This window comes from Rhinolophus sinicus, linkage group LG03, assembly GCF_036562045.2.
Source record: "Rhinolophus sinicus isolate RSC01 linkage group LG03, ASM3656204v1, whole genome shotgun sequence".
Classification (NCBI taxonomy): domain Eukaryota; kingdom Metazoa; phylum Chordata; class Mammalia; order Chiroptera; family Rhinolophidae; genus Rhinolophus; species Rhinolophus sinicus.
This window is the reverse complement of record NC_133753.1, coordinates 121,932,215-121,947,438: the sequence shown is the minus strand read 5'-3', so window position 1 is coordinate 121,947,438 and position 15,224 is coordinate 121,932,215.

The following is a 15,224-nucleotide window of genomic DNA, read 5'->3' as shown; positions in this document are numbered from 1 at the left end:
AACCAAAGAAAAGGCTAGTTACTTAAAGCACCGAGGTAGCAAATTTTGGATTCAAGTGTCAGGCAATAGTTGTAATTTATGACCCCACAGACTCTTTGCTCATAGGTGGTCCTATGAGGCCTCCTGGTACTGCTTCTTGGAATCTTACCCCTGGTTCCCAGAATTAAACACTTTAATTCCAATATTAAAAATTAAAAACCATTTCAAACGTTCAAATAGACAGACTTCCTGTTCTACCTCCCTTAATTCCCAGACTCATGCATTCTACCTTCTAGAGACACGGCGCCGCACTGGTTGTTGATTTAAAATGTATACGGCATGCTGAAGGATGACACCCATCCTGCAGGGTATTATCTGGAAACTAGCGCCACAGTGTTGCTTTGGAAGTTCATTCTGTTGCTCTCCTTGGCAGCAACTTCTAGGCAACATGGTGTGTCAGGACTAGAGGTACGTTATGTGAATGAGTCCATGGTCAGGGACCCACCGCTGCACTGCCTTTACTGTAAAGGAGTACCAGGTGTCACAACACAGCAATACATTAAAAAATGAACTCCTCATCATCTCTATCCCCACGGCCAATTCACTCTACATCCTGTTTTTCTACTTGTAACAAGCAGACTGCCATGCTGCTCAGGTGGATGTGCCCTGCCAGGCTGCACCACTGCCTGTGGCAGCCCGGGAAGTATACCCTCCCTGGCCCATGGTTCCAACATCCCATAATATACCCCAGAATCTTCCTATCGCAGCAATTCCACTCCAAGATAAGTAGTTTTTAATAGCATTAGTATATGTAAATAACAAATATGTTATATGATAGAACAATAATTCAGATCAATTTTCAAAATAAACAGAGAATGTCAAACAAATGTGGTGTTTATAGCAGATTGATTTGTACTAGAATCCCAGAAGGATGCCTAGAATCCCAGGGCGATATATGCACTCTCCTTTTTTTTTTAGAAATTGTTTAAGAGAAAGAATCATTTGTCGGAGGAATGAGCACTGAAGTAGGAATTAGGAGATCTGAAATCTAGAATTGGTAATGATATAATTTCATTAAGACATTTAGCAACTTAAGTCTTCCATTTCCTCATCTATAACCCTACCAACAAGTATCTATTCAAAATATTCTCTTGAATGTCCCAAAGGCAACTCAAATACAACATATTCAAAATCTACCTCATGATCTTTCCCCACAATCCAGTCCTTTTCCAATATTTGTGACCCCACAAATGGTAGTACAACCCATTCAGTTGCTCAGGCCAAAAATCTATGAATTCACCTTGGCACCTATTTCTTCTTCAATCCCTGTATTAAATCCACAATCAAGTCCTGCTGATTTTACTTCCTAAAATCAGGATGAATGGCTCTACAATCCATCCACTACTGTCCATCTCCTCCACTCCCACCCCCACCCCTGCCCCCACCCCTACCTGTGTACCAATGACTTCTCATCTGGACCACTGAGGATTCTCCCAACTGTTCTGCCTGCATTTACTTTACCCCCACCCTCTTCTCCTGGGATTCTGGGAATTTAGTACAAATGCCCCCACAGACAGACAGACAGACAGACACACACACACACACACACACACACACACACACACACACACACTGTCCCCAATACAATCAGTCACATTTTGTAAAGCAGATCCCATCCTGCCACCACTACCTCCTTGTTTAACATAGACTGTAAGGCAGAATGTGACGTGGCCCCTGCCTCCCTCTCCAGCTTTGTCTGAAATCAGGTTCCCACTCACTCTTTTTAACCACACTGGCCTCTGTTCATGCTTTCATTTCCCTTTACTCTGTTCATTCGTGCTCCTACCACAGAGCCTTTGCATATATTTTTCCTCTCTGTTTGGAGCATTTACTCTTCACCTAGTAAACATCTACTCCTCTCCTCAGAGAAGTCACTTTCTCAGAGAAGCCTTCCCTGACCACCCTAACTAGGTCAAATCCCTCGTTATAGACTCTCAGACCACCATGTACCCTCTTCCCAGTGCTTCTCAGAGATGCAAATACACATTTATTTGGGTAATAATTTTATTAATGTTCCTCTTCCAAATGAGACAATGAGTTCCACGAGGACATCACAGTGTCTGGTTTTGCTTACCATGATATCCCCACTGCTAGTAGAGTCCTGGCAGAAAGAGGGGGACCGGGAAGGGAGGAGGGGCTCAGGTGGTCCTAGCGCCCTAACCCTTGGTGTGTGGCATGATCCTTTGCCTGTCTCACCATGACCTTTGTGCCAGCACTGGGAGCACGTGAGTCCCACTTTCTCCTCTGTGAATTCTTCACCAGGGAGTACCAGCCTCAGAGATGAGACCCCTCTGTCCCTTCTGCTGTACTTCTCACCACCTGAAGATACAGGGACCACAATCTTCCCTCGCCTCAGTTTTCCCTCTTGCTAAATAAGGGAAATGATTCTGATTCTTTCCTCTCAGGTATGTAGAGAATTATTATTAGGTTCTGGAGGAATGTTAAGTTTGTGGTAAGTAGAAGAACAGTTCTGTTAAGTAACCTTCCTTTCTTCTCTTGATTTTGCTTATGAAGCCTCCACATATCCTGAATGTGGCTAAACGTTGGGCTCACAATATTCTAAGAAGGCAGCAGTTAATTCTTTTTTGAACTATGTGGGCAATTAAAAAACAAACTAACAGTTCATTTGGCCAAGTGCCTGCCACTCCCGTCAGCACCTCCAAAGGGAAAAAGGATGGTTGTGGGTAGGGAGTGAGGTGGGTACATCTCCCGTGCATCCACTCCAGGTGCTCCCAAGGCCTGGTTGCAAGTCTCTGTGTGGCTGGTTAGGAAGGGCTTAGCTGGCACTGCCTCCCAAGCAATGATCAGAAGAAGCGTCTCTCCTTTTTAAGATCTCACACAAATTCTTTTAAACACATAAACATTGATGAAAAAGAGATCATCTCTTTTCTCCTCATCCTCCTCCCACTGTATTCTGATTTCTACCCCCAGCTCTCTGACAGGCTGAGGTTACTCCATCATTCCTTAGGGATGGAAGCCTGCCTCAGCCAGAATAGTGTCTGCAAGACCAAGGATTAAATCAAGAACATTTGGAAAAGGGAGGCATCCCCTAAAACTAGTAGACTCAAGTACACCGATGCTTTGCAGTGCAAGCTGAAGGAACCATGTGCAAAGATTCTGAGGTAAAGAGAGGATTGCACATTAGAGGAACTGAAAGAAAGCCAACAGGGCTGGAGCACAAAGCAAGCGAATGTGGTGGAAAATGGCATTGGAGAGGCAATATGGAGCCAGGTAACACAGAGCCAAAGACCACCAAGCACCCTCCTGCCGCTGCCTCCTGCCTAATGGACAGCCCCATACTCCTCTGGGATGCACGGCCTGCCTGCCCTAGCAGGTCTGCCTGCTCTCAGAAGCCTAGTTCACCTCACCTGGGTCCTTCCTGGTGGCAACCACATCCAATTTCTGGTATAATCGAAGACTGCATTTTATTATGAACTGATACAGAGCACACAGTTTGCGGTGCTCTAATGGTGTGATCATAAACAGGGAGGGCAGAGGATTTAGCATAACAAGGAGTAGTCAAACTATAGTCAACCATTTTCCAGTGATAGTGACTAGGGGTCCATGTGGAGAAGCTGTGACTCATGTGCCCCCCTTTCCTAGGGTAAGTAACAGAAATGCTCCCCAAAGCCTCCTCTGCTTGGCAGGTAAGCTCAAATCAGAACACCACTTATCAAAAGACCTCTGAGCACCTGATTTTTTTTTTAATGGCATGAGAGGCATTCAGCATGAATGTTTAAAAAAAAAAAAAAAGCAGCCTTGCCAACAACAGCCAAAACAAATGTGAAGGACTCTGTCTTTACAGTGAATGATGTCTGCAGTGATGAGAGAGTTCAAGGGGAAAGAGCCTCAGAGGCAGTCCTTCAGAGATGAAGGAGAGTCTAGGGAGTACGGAACCTTGAGATTCAGCGCTTGAAAGGCAGCCTTATCTTTTCACTTCAGTCATTTTAAAATCATCACGTTGTGTTTCATGGACAGGGACACTCATGGATCCAGAGAAGTAAGTTCCAAAAACACAAAATGAAACCGAGGCAGCCTTTGTCCGGGTCCCACAATCTCCCGGCCCCCAGCAGGGCTGCATCAAGCTGACCTCAGACTGTTCTTTTTTTTTTTTTTAACTTTATTTATTTATTTATTTATTTATTTATTTATTTATTTATTTTGCTTGAATCCCACCAGCATACCCAGCTGAACCCAGACTGCCAGAGGTGAAGGTCAGGATCACTGAAATCTTCTATTTTACAAAAACTATGCTCACTCAAGAGATGGAGAAGAAGAAAAAATTATACAAAGATAACCACTTTGTCAAATTCACTAGAAGTTAAAAGACAAAATAAGAGTGAAGACTTTTTTCAAATCTCAAAAAAAAAAAAAGCAAAAAAACCTACAGATTCACTTTAGGTTTGTACCATTTAAATATTATTTTGAACGAAATTTGCTGCCTTTTACTACCAGTAAAAAAGGAAGCTCATAAAGGGAGATGAGCCTTAAATATTTATAACTCAGTGTGTTTCGTGAGGCGCGCCCCACACTGACTCATGCTCACTGCAGTGCACCCTCGGTCTTCAATGAAGGGATTGTCCAGCTGGGGGATTTTTCAGGCCCCTTGGCAACCCTGAGCGTGGCCCTTTAGCCAAACCCTTTCTTAGCACTCCCCACAGCAGCAGGCAAAACCAGCCCAAGCAGAGTTAGTGCGGGAAATCCACATGGTTACATCCAGATAGTTCTTCAGGATAACTAGTTCACTCACCCATGGACGTTTTCCCTCCCACTCACCCAACAATCCAGAATCATGTGGCATAGTGGAATTCTGGGAGTCGTCCACTAAAATAAACATGATACCGCATGTCAGGAGTTTAAGAGAAATCAGGCGGTGGGTCAAAAATAAATTGTATGCCTCCCTCTTTGAACTTGATTGGGGCTCTATGCTCCCAAAGGAAATAATTTTAGGAGGAATCTTATGATTTCTTGCCTGACATTGAGGAAACTCAGAGAAGAAGACAAACAAAAATAAAGAAGTAGCAGCAGCTGAAAGACATCAGTGCAAACTCAGTGGCTGAAGGTTTAAAATAAAATATAAAGGAAAAAATGGGAGGGAGGGGGGGAGTAGCCTTGCTTAGCCTGAGCAAGGCTTCTGAGCGCCAACTTGACCTTATCAAATACACACAGAGACATTGAGGGCCAGCCTTTGGAGCATCCTATTGATATTAATAATCCCCATTTATTGAGCTCCACCTGTATGCCAGGCATACATATATGTCTCAAATGCTTTATTTGCATGCTATCACTTAATTCTCAGCATAACCCCACAATGTGTGTGCTTTCATTACCCCATATCACACCTGAGGAAACTGAAGCTCAAAAAGTTCAAATATACTGCTCAAAGTCAACGCAGCTACAAAGAACAGACATTCAAACCCAGAACTGCCTGCCCCCAAACAACACCCACGTCTTATTCATCTCTGTAGCCGGGCCACCACAGCTGCATGTCAGTGAACAACACTGAACTGAAATGACCTAACCCAAGGTGGTGCCAGTTCACATCACCAAGAGCCAGGTGAGTTTACAACTCTTACCAGCTTGCTCATGACAATAAACAGGAGAGGGGAGGACACAAGTGCCCTGCTGTGCAAAGAGTGAGTAGGCCTACACCAAGTGGCCCCAGGAGCAAAAAGACAGACTCCCAGGGTGGGGCCAGGTTCCTGCTGTCACCTCCAGAAAGTGGCACTCCTGGAGGCCAGGGCAGAAGTTGTGACACTCTGAAGGTTGAAATGAGAGTTGCTCTACAAGAATACTCACCCTCCACTGCAGGGTGGGTATTACTAAGCCATAAAGGAAGCTGCTCCGGAGGCCATAACTCCAGCTGCCCCCACTTACTGCCAGAACTCCTGGTAGACTGCAGAGGTGGCATGGAAGGGGCCCTGAAAGATCAAGTGAGGCACCACAGTGGCAGCTGAGGCCCCAGCCTAGCAAGTGCTCAATAGATGCCTGATGGACGTGTGAGCAAGGAGCAAACAAGACCTCGGACCTGGATGCAGTGTCTGCCTCAAAACATTTCATAAGGTTGATTATTGAAATTCTTTTGGTCTACAACAGGCACTTGGGGCCAGGTTTCTAAATGGGGATCAGGGCTAGAAAATAGCAGCATTTTTAGGGAAGTGAGAGACAGGAAAACAGGTGCCTCACCTGAGCTCATGCAGATCAGTGAGAGAACCATATTAAGAAGCCCCACCCCCGCCCATGCCTCCTCCACAGCCTCTCCACCCCACAGGGCTTCCATCCTTGCCTAAGCATAGGGTTGCCTGAGCCTCTTGTTTAAAAATACAGATTCCTGAGGCTCATTCAAGATTTACTGAATCCAGGTCTCCAGGGGCCTGGGCATGTGCATTTTTCATAAGGACCACAGGTCCTTTTAAGAGCAGACAAGTCTGGCCCTTCTTGCAATGGCCTTTCTGACATGAGAGACATATTACTGTGACAACTTTGAAAGCCATTTCCAGGCTCAAATGAATGTTTAGTGGTTTGGGGTTTTTTTTTAAAAATTAAAATAAAATACAATGGGAAAATGATCTTTGAGAGAAGAATAGAAATTAAATTTAAATGGACCGCTTAGCAATTATTTTCAAAAGCCAGATGATTTTAAAATAAAACCGCCAGCACAGCAGAAGCTAAAGGCTTGTTCCCTTGCATCAGACATGCTAATAAAAGTGCTAATAGACAAGACCTGTTTGGAATTCAAATAAAGGTAAAAGCATGAGCTCACTTGAGACCTGGCTATATTTTTAGGGACTGCTCTCTTAGGAACCTCGGACCTGAAATTAGGAAAAGTAAGTGTATCCTCTGAGTAAATAACTAGGAACCGTCTTGATCCCAGCCCTCCTTGCAGAAGCCTGCATTCCCCAGGCCCTGACGAGTGGTAGATATCAGACTCTCCTCTTTATTTCTACAGGCTGGCCTGTGAGAGGCTGGATGGAGGCGTGGGCTTTGGAAACAGAGTGACCTGGATGGGTTCAAGTCCTGCTTCCATGACTGTGTCCTTGGATAAGTAATTTACATTCTGTGGGTCTTGACTTCTCACCTATAAAATAGGGTAATAATGAAAACTTCATCGTTGTGAGTATAGAAGAGGAAACGTAGCAAAGCATCTGTACATAGTCAATGCTCCATATTAACCAGTTTCATTACGATTTTTATTGTGAATTATGAATGTTACTCAGCTTTTTAATTAGCACGGACCTTGCCTGGACACTCGCTGCAAAAATATTTTCTATTTCTGGTTTCCAAATTTGCTTGCTGTATACCTGACATCTGCATTGTCACCTAGAGCAAGGAGTATCATCCACCTCAGCATCACAGCTTTTTTTAAAATCTATTTCCAGGCAATAAGTTGTTCTAAGTTGCCCCACGTTTAAGTAAGTGCTCTTTGGGGGGATGGCCAGGATCTTCCCACTTTTTAACTATGTTGAAAAGTCAGATCTTGTATATATGTCTGTGTGTGTGTGTGTGTGTGTGTGTGTGTGTGTGTGTGTATAGATAGATAGATAGATAGATAGATAGATAGATAGATAGATTTTTTTTTTTTTCTTCTCTGATGGGATCCCCCTCATTCACAATTCAACCAAGTCTTAATTTTCCCTTAAAACCTACTATGTGAGGCCTTTCTTCTGAGTGGGCCTAACCTATGATGGGATCACAATACACTGATGACCTAAATTCAGCATTCATTCATTCCTTCATTCCTTCAGCAAAGATTTCCCAAAGACTTACTATCTGTAAGGCACCAACATTGCTTTTGTCTGTATATCTTTCCTCTGACACTTTCTTATTGTTGTTGTTATTATTATTATTATTATTATTATTATTATTATTTTCCCTCTCTACACTAAATTGTAACTCCCTTACCATCAGAGACCATACTGGATCCTTCCCTAAATCCCTAGTGCCTCGCAAGTACTTCCCACACAGCTGACTTCCAGGTATAGGTTTCTTATGGACCATGATATTGATCCTTATCCATGTGGGGCAGTTTCCCTTAAGGACGAGAGGCCATGGTGCTAAACGGCTTGCTTGAGCTTGCTGGTGGCTTTATGATTTTAAGCACGAGTAAGTCACTTTGTCTCTGAGATCCCCTCAAGCCTTAAGACTTGATGCAACTTAAATCCGTGTACTTCTTTATGGAATTATAGTTGTTCAATTTTTTGTAAATTCCAGGGGAAATTACAAGAGGCTCACCTCACGCCACCATTTTGACGTAAACTCAAATCCTGTACTACTAAAGCTTAGTTGCTTCATCCTGGGCCTCGGACTCTCCATTAAGGAGGTTTCTCTCCGGGTTTCCCAACATGGAGGAAACTCAGAGGACAGATAGACGTGTATATACTCATAGAATGGTTTCTGAATTTCCCAATGAAGTTACATATTCTGTTTTGTTTTGTTATCAAATTCAAAAACATTCTACTGGTAATCTTATCCACGTCTTACCCCACCCTTTGTCCTCTCCTTCTCCCCGGGAAATGACAAAGAAACCCATGTTAAGAGCAACTTGACTCTGACCAGCACCGCTTTCAGCATTCCCTGAACAATCTCCTCAGGATTTGGCCGGCTACCGAAGATAAGAAAATTACAAAAGTGAAATGACCAATGTCTGTCCTGAAACAAACGAAAAATTCCCTGCCCATCTGGTTTGTTTTACTTTTCACCCAGATGAGTTGGCATCATAGAGACACAAATTTTTAGTCTGTTTATATTATCTGCCTTCGAAGACAATTCAGAAAAGAAAAAACAAATTTAAGCAATTCATAAGTCTCAGGCAGTGGGAGTTTCACTAAAACATATTTGTTCCCTAGATGCAGCATCAGAAACTCTGGGTCTGGTATTTGAATTCCTTCATTAACTTTTCTAGACCTCTCAAATGCGGAAGTTCTACCAGATTTCCTTCTTCACTACAGATATTTTCCAACGATATTTTAAGTTGGTTAATTATTAAAAGTTGCCTGAATTGTGCAGACCAAGTCCACAAAGTTAATCTTTGGTGCCACTGGTCTTCACGCTGCTGTGTGAGGGCACACTGTAGGCATTGCCCTACTCACCGCCCTGTCCTTAGAAACCACTGGTCGTGTGGCAAACAGAACAAGGGTTTGGGTGGATTTTTACAAAATCATCACCATGACTAGAGAAGCAAAGCAGAGGTTGTGCTTGAGATGGGTGAAAAGCATCTTTGGACCCCAAGAGCAGCACACTTTACTTTCATACAATATTACTGGGATGTTCTCAGGCAACCAGTGACGCATTTGATTCCCACATTAAACCACCTGAAAGGCAATGATGAGAAAGTCTGGCTGCTACTTGGGTACACAAAATACAAGGAGATTGGAGGTAGTTTATACTTCTTCAACTTGCTGGCTAGGTTCATGCTCAAGGAGCATGAGCTTCCATTTCTATTTCTATTCAAACAAATTAAGCCACAGACTCCAGTTTCTGCCACTGGAGCCATCTTATTGCTTCACAGCCTCTTTCTGCTTCTCTTGGTTTAAAGTCTTATTTGGTGGCAGGATATGTGAAGTGGACCAGAAGGCCTACTATACCTCTGACAGAAATAACATTGCAGAGAACATGAAATGGTCTCCCGTCATCTTTCTGAGACCTAAATGAGCACTTGATGTGGGAGTAACTATCCTTACTGCTCTATTCCAATTAGTGTATACTCTTGCCTGCCTGGTAGTAAAATTTGTCATGTGATTTTAAAGACATGAACTGGATCTATCGTCTGTCCCTAGGTTTAATAACTGGGCTCCACAAGCAAAAAACAGTCGGGGAAGAAAATAACAAGAATCAATAAAAAATAATTGCCCTGCAGTTGGAATCTGGCCTTTTCACCACTTCTCTCTGTTTGAAAACAATTCTGGGTAGACTAGCTCTGTAGGTACCACTTGGCAAATTCATTCTTGCAGAAACCAGACAGCCCCCTATACCAAAAATTAGTCTATTCGTTTGGTAAAAGAAAGCATGCCGTTCTCATAAGATCAAGGTCATTTGAAACTCTTTGACTCCCTATTTTAGAAATTAAGCCCAGTTGGCTCAGGAAGTGAAGATGTGAGGTGTAAGATGTAAGATATAAGAGATATCAATTCATTTCACTCCTGTTCTTCAATAACATCTTCTCTCTTCCTTCTCTTTTCTCCCATAGTTCCATCCCTAACCCTTCAATTTGCCATTCCCATGCACAAAGGACCCAGAGTCCCTTCCAACAGAGTGGATGTTGATGAAGAAGAAGAAGAAGAAACTGAATCATGTGAGAGTAAATAGACACAACTCAATTCTTTAGGCAGTAAGATTACCTAACTTCATTCCTTACCTTACAAACACAAGATGAGTGGCATAGGATGAATAATACAGAGCTAGATCTATCTAGATATCTAGATTCGTCTATCTAGATATAGATGATAGCTATAGATATAGATGATAGATATATATGATATAGACATAGACATAGATATAGATATAGATATAGATATAGATATAGATATAGATATAGATATATAGATATATCATCATTCTTAGGACATCAGTAGAGAATTAAAACACAGTACTGCAGGTTTATACACAAAAAGGCGGGACATGAAGCCACACCTAAAGAACATTGAGCTGCTTCCTAGAGGCTTTCAAGGAAAAATATTTTTCTTCTCGAATATCATCAGATAAAAACTCCGACAGTCACACAAGGAATATCACAGTAGGTTACAGCAATCCAATTTACCATCAACAGGCTTCTGCTATTCTCACCACACTGTTTTGGCAGATCATGCTGTAGCGTTTGAGGAAAAAGCAGTTGCACAAGTTATGAAGAATACCTATAATAAATGGTTCTTTCGTTCATCTGTCTTTCTAGAAAGAAAGAAGTTCAAAAGGAGCAAACCAAACTCTGCCTCATAACCTGAGATTCTTCAGGTTCCATTTATGGAGAACAATACAATGGATTGGCTGGGAGCATGACCTTTAGAGGTAACTGGGTTCCACCTCTTCCTCTCCTGGTAGAGGGACTGAAACCTCAGTTCCCTCTTTAGGCAAATTAAGCTGTTATCTACTTCATAGCAATATTAAGAGATGTAAGATTAATGCGTGTAAAAGACCCAGCATAAACACTAGCAATAATTATGACTTTTATTAATAAATTGATTATGAGACTTATGGTTAAGATTCTGTAAATCTTGATATTGTCATGAAAATTATGAGATTGGTTAACAAGATCATGTATCTTAGAATTACCAGGACAATCTCAATTTTGAATATCTTATCCTATGGTCATACATCCAAGTATTGTCTTAGTAACTAGGGTGTTCATTAATAGATTTTGCAGGTTATTTGCAATGAAAGAAGGAAGGAAGAAAGGAGAAATTAAGAGAACACAGGCTATATTGAACATAGTAGTTCCCAAATTGAGATTCCAGATTGAGATTCCAAATTGAGAACCCCTTAGAAATTAATGAAAGCAATCTTTTTGTATATATAAAGTCTTAATAGACATCTTACCAACTACACAGCCACAAAAATGCTAAAACATAACCAGCATATTAGCCAAGTATACTGAATGCTTTGATGGAAAAAGAAATTAGAAATGTTTCCATAAATATAGCTTACTATTGAGGTGCCAGCGGCAAAGATAGTAATAAAAAGGGTGTTTAGTGATAGAAAACTTAGAAACACCGTTTCAAGTTTTTCTATGGCTTCAGGGGATTGGACACCAAAGCAAGGCAGGCAGTTATCTAGGAAGTTCTAGTCTCTGACAAACTTGCCATTTGAGTTTTTGATCCAAAGAACAAAGGAAATGCCACTCTCATAAATCCTTCCCAAGCTCCTCCTATATCAAACCAGCAATTGCTTCTTTTCAAACCATAAATATATGTGAAGTGATATTTTTGAAGAACTGGTTCAATAAAATCACATTTTTAACAGTAAATAGGAAATGTGAAAATATGTATTTTAACTGAGGGTGATGGCCTTTTTATAAATAGATAACAGTGTCTTTTTTTTTGTTTTGTTCCTTTTTTTTTAATTTTATTAGTTTCAGGTGCACAAGACAAAGTAATACTTAGACGTTTATCATTTATATCCCTCACACTGTGTGAACCCCCTCCCCCATCCACTATCCCTCTGACCCCGCACAGAGCCATTACATTTCCACTGTCTCTATTCCTAATGCTGTACTCAGCTTCCGATAACAGTGTCTTGAATGAGAGGTTCTTGAATGGGATGGTGTTTCTAACAGCTACTGTTCAGTGAGGCCTGGGTTCCCAACCATGCTTTTATCCTTGTGCCTCCCTCTGAACAAACGATACACCTTTATTGTCTAGATTCAGGAGGATCCTGTGGCTGTGGAACAGAGTTGACCTCTGTGGGGCATAACTGGCTAGCAATGGGGGTGGAAGGCTCCATCTCCATCTCATTCATGCCTAGCTGTTGTGTCCAGCGGAGCTTCCACACAAGCCTTGGCAGTAGGAGAAGATCACAGAGTCTCCCTAAATACACACACTTGTAGGTTGACCATCATTGTCAGCTCTTCGTTGAAAAGCACCAGCAAGTTGGAGCACAATAAACTTAGGGGTGTGAGACTTTAAATCCCAAATGCCTACATCCCAAGTCAATGATTTAAGAGCTGGCTGTGACCCTCAACACACTTGCCTATCCATGGAGATAGCCAAACCTTTCCACAGCTTAGGCTGGTTTGTGGGTCTGAGGCCTAATACTGTTCACCCAGAAGAGAGGAAGTTGGGGGGAGGCTAAGGAGGAAGAGGGAAGGAATGTCCCTCCTCTGTGTCTGCCCTCCACTACGTGCCTTCCTCATTTTATTTAAAAGTATATTTGGGAGTGCTCTGAACACACTCCTGCATTTTCTTCCTAAATGAGGCTACATAAGTCTGGACTAGAAAATATTGTATTGCTACTATCTGAATAAAAATAAGAGAAATTAATAATGAATACCAAGAGATGTATGTACCTCCTTCCACGCTAAACAGTTTTTATTGCCACCTCCAAGGCACACTACCAAGATGGCTCAAAACACTCCCACTCATCACGAAGAGAGAAAAACAGACTGCACTGTCTTTAGGAAGATGGCACCTACCCTCCCAGAGCAGCACAGGGGCTTTGAGTGCTGTTTTGCCATATTTATTTCCCTTTATGACCGAGGATTTATGAGATGCCTCTCTTTTTTATTTTCATTTTTCATCACGCTTTAATAAATAAATAATCATACGGAAAGATGCCATTTATAAAGCACCTATTCCATTCCAGGAACAGTAATAAGCCCTTTTCATCTCACTTTGACCACCACACTTGAGTTAGGTGTGATCACCACATCTGGAAGATAAGCAGAAGGTGTGTCACAAGCCCCAACTCGCAATCGTAGGCACTGCCAGAGCGGGATTTCAAACCCAGGCCTCTGTCTCCAAAACCTAAGTTTTTACCACCTCACCAGCATTCCTGCCAAGAGGCAGACTGGCAGGGTTAACCGGATTAGAGGGGCTGGTGCCAGGGACACCCCCAGACACAGTCTTTCCTGCCAATCAGCATTCAGGAACTAATGAAGTTTTCATATTAAAGACTTATGAGTGTGTGTGTGTGTGTGTGTGTGTGTGTGTGTGTGTGTGTGTGTTGACATAGTTACAAACACATTTCTTTTTAAGCAGCTAATACTAAGATGACCCTCTGTCGCCTGAGGAGATACGTACTAGGAATCCTTTTGCTTCCTTCAGAGAATTCTTCACAGCACTGCATGTCTGGGAGAAATGATCCTTCAAGATCAAACCAACTCTACACAACGCACACGTTCTTGCTGTTATTCCCAGGCGTAGCTTGCCACCTACTGGCAAGAAACAGGAGCAACAAGCCAGGAGCAAGGACCCAGAAAAAGGACAGGAGCTGCCCTCGGTCAAATATTAGCATCCTTTGATGTTCCAAGGCCCAGATCTGCCGGACAACCACGGAAAGGCTGGGAGCAAAGGCAATTTTCATTCCTACGCTTCTGTCAACGTTTGTGTCTCCCTAAAGAAACAGTATGGATAAATCAATGGTCTGTGTGCCTTCCACTGGCTGAGAATTTCCTTCCATTAAAAAATTGCATAAAAAGGAAATGCATCAGGGAGAAGAGGCAAATTTGAACTTCTCAGAGGAAGCTCCTGAAGACAGTCCAGGAGGAGTTTCACAACTCACAATGTGCCAGCAAACATCATCAGGAATGCAGGAGCCCACAGTGGTGAGGCCAGTGGACAAAGTGTACAAGAAAGCAGTTCACTGCTCTTCCCATGAACTTGAACTTGTAAGCCCCAACTTGAAGGAAGGCCAGTAATGTGCCACAGCCCAAAACTAAACCCTAATATTAACACTGTTACTGACCTTCAAATGGAAAGATTCTCTGAAATATAATATCCTTACCAAACTCATAAAATTATAAGTTTCTAAATAACTTGAACATATCAAAAGCATCTCATGCAAATTTGATTTCAAGGTCTTCTTTTTCCAGGCCCACATCCTTTGCAACGTCACGAATATCTCACTAACAGCGAGGCCTTCCAAAAATGACTTTCTTTTTCAAGCTTTAATTTCGTACCCTAAATTTCTCCACATCCTGAGAAAAACATGAGGCTAAGGAAGACATATCGACCAGGGCTTCTCATTACCCTCTGCCCTCACTTGCCAGAAATTAGCCTAATGGGCTTTAAATAAATTTTAAATGTCAGAGTCTTTTCTCTATTTAAAATGCATATGCATTTCAGGTTAATCATGACAGATTGACCAGGCCTATTCATTTCCTTTCTCTCCCAACACTCAACTAAAATGACAGTGACACAATAAACATTATATTTCCTACAAGGACAAAGAGAAAGAGAGAGGAGACCAGAGCAGACACGGGATATTCACACATTTGTGGAAGGCTGGAATGTGGGACTTGACAGAGCAGCGGTATTTTCACCTGACTGCCCACAGAGAACAACAGCACTGCTGAGAAACACTGAGGGCCTGTGTGTCTAGCGGAACCTGGAATCAAAGGCAGGTTACAAAAAAACAAGGGCAGTAGAGAAAAGGGACTCTGGTGGAAGTCCAGAAATAGAAGCCAGGCGCCCTCCCCAACCCCATTCCCACAGAGCCAAAGATTCTGTCACCCCCATCGGGCTCCCTGCCCCCCACAC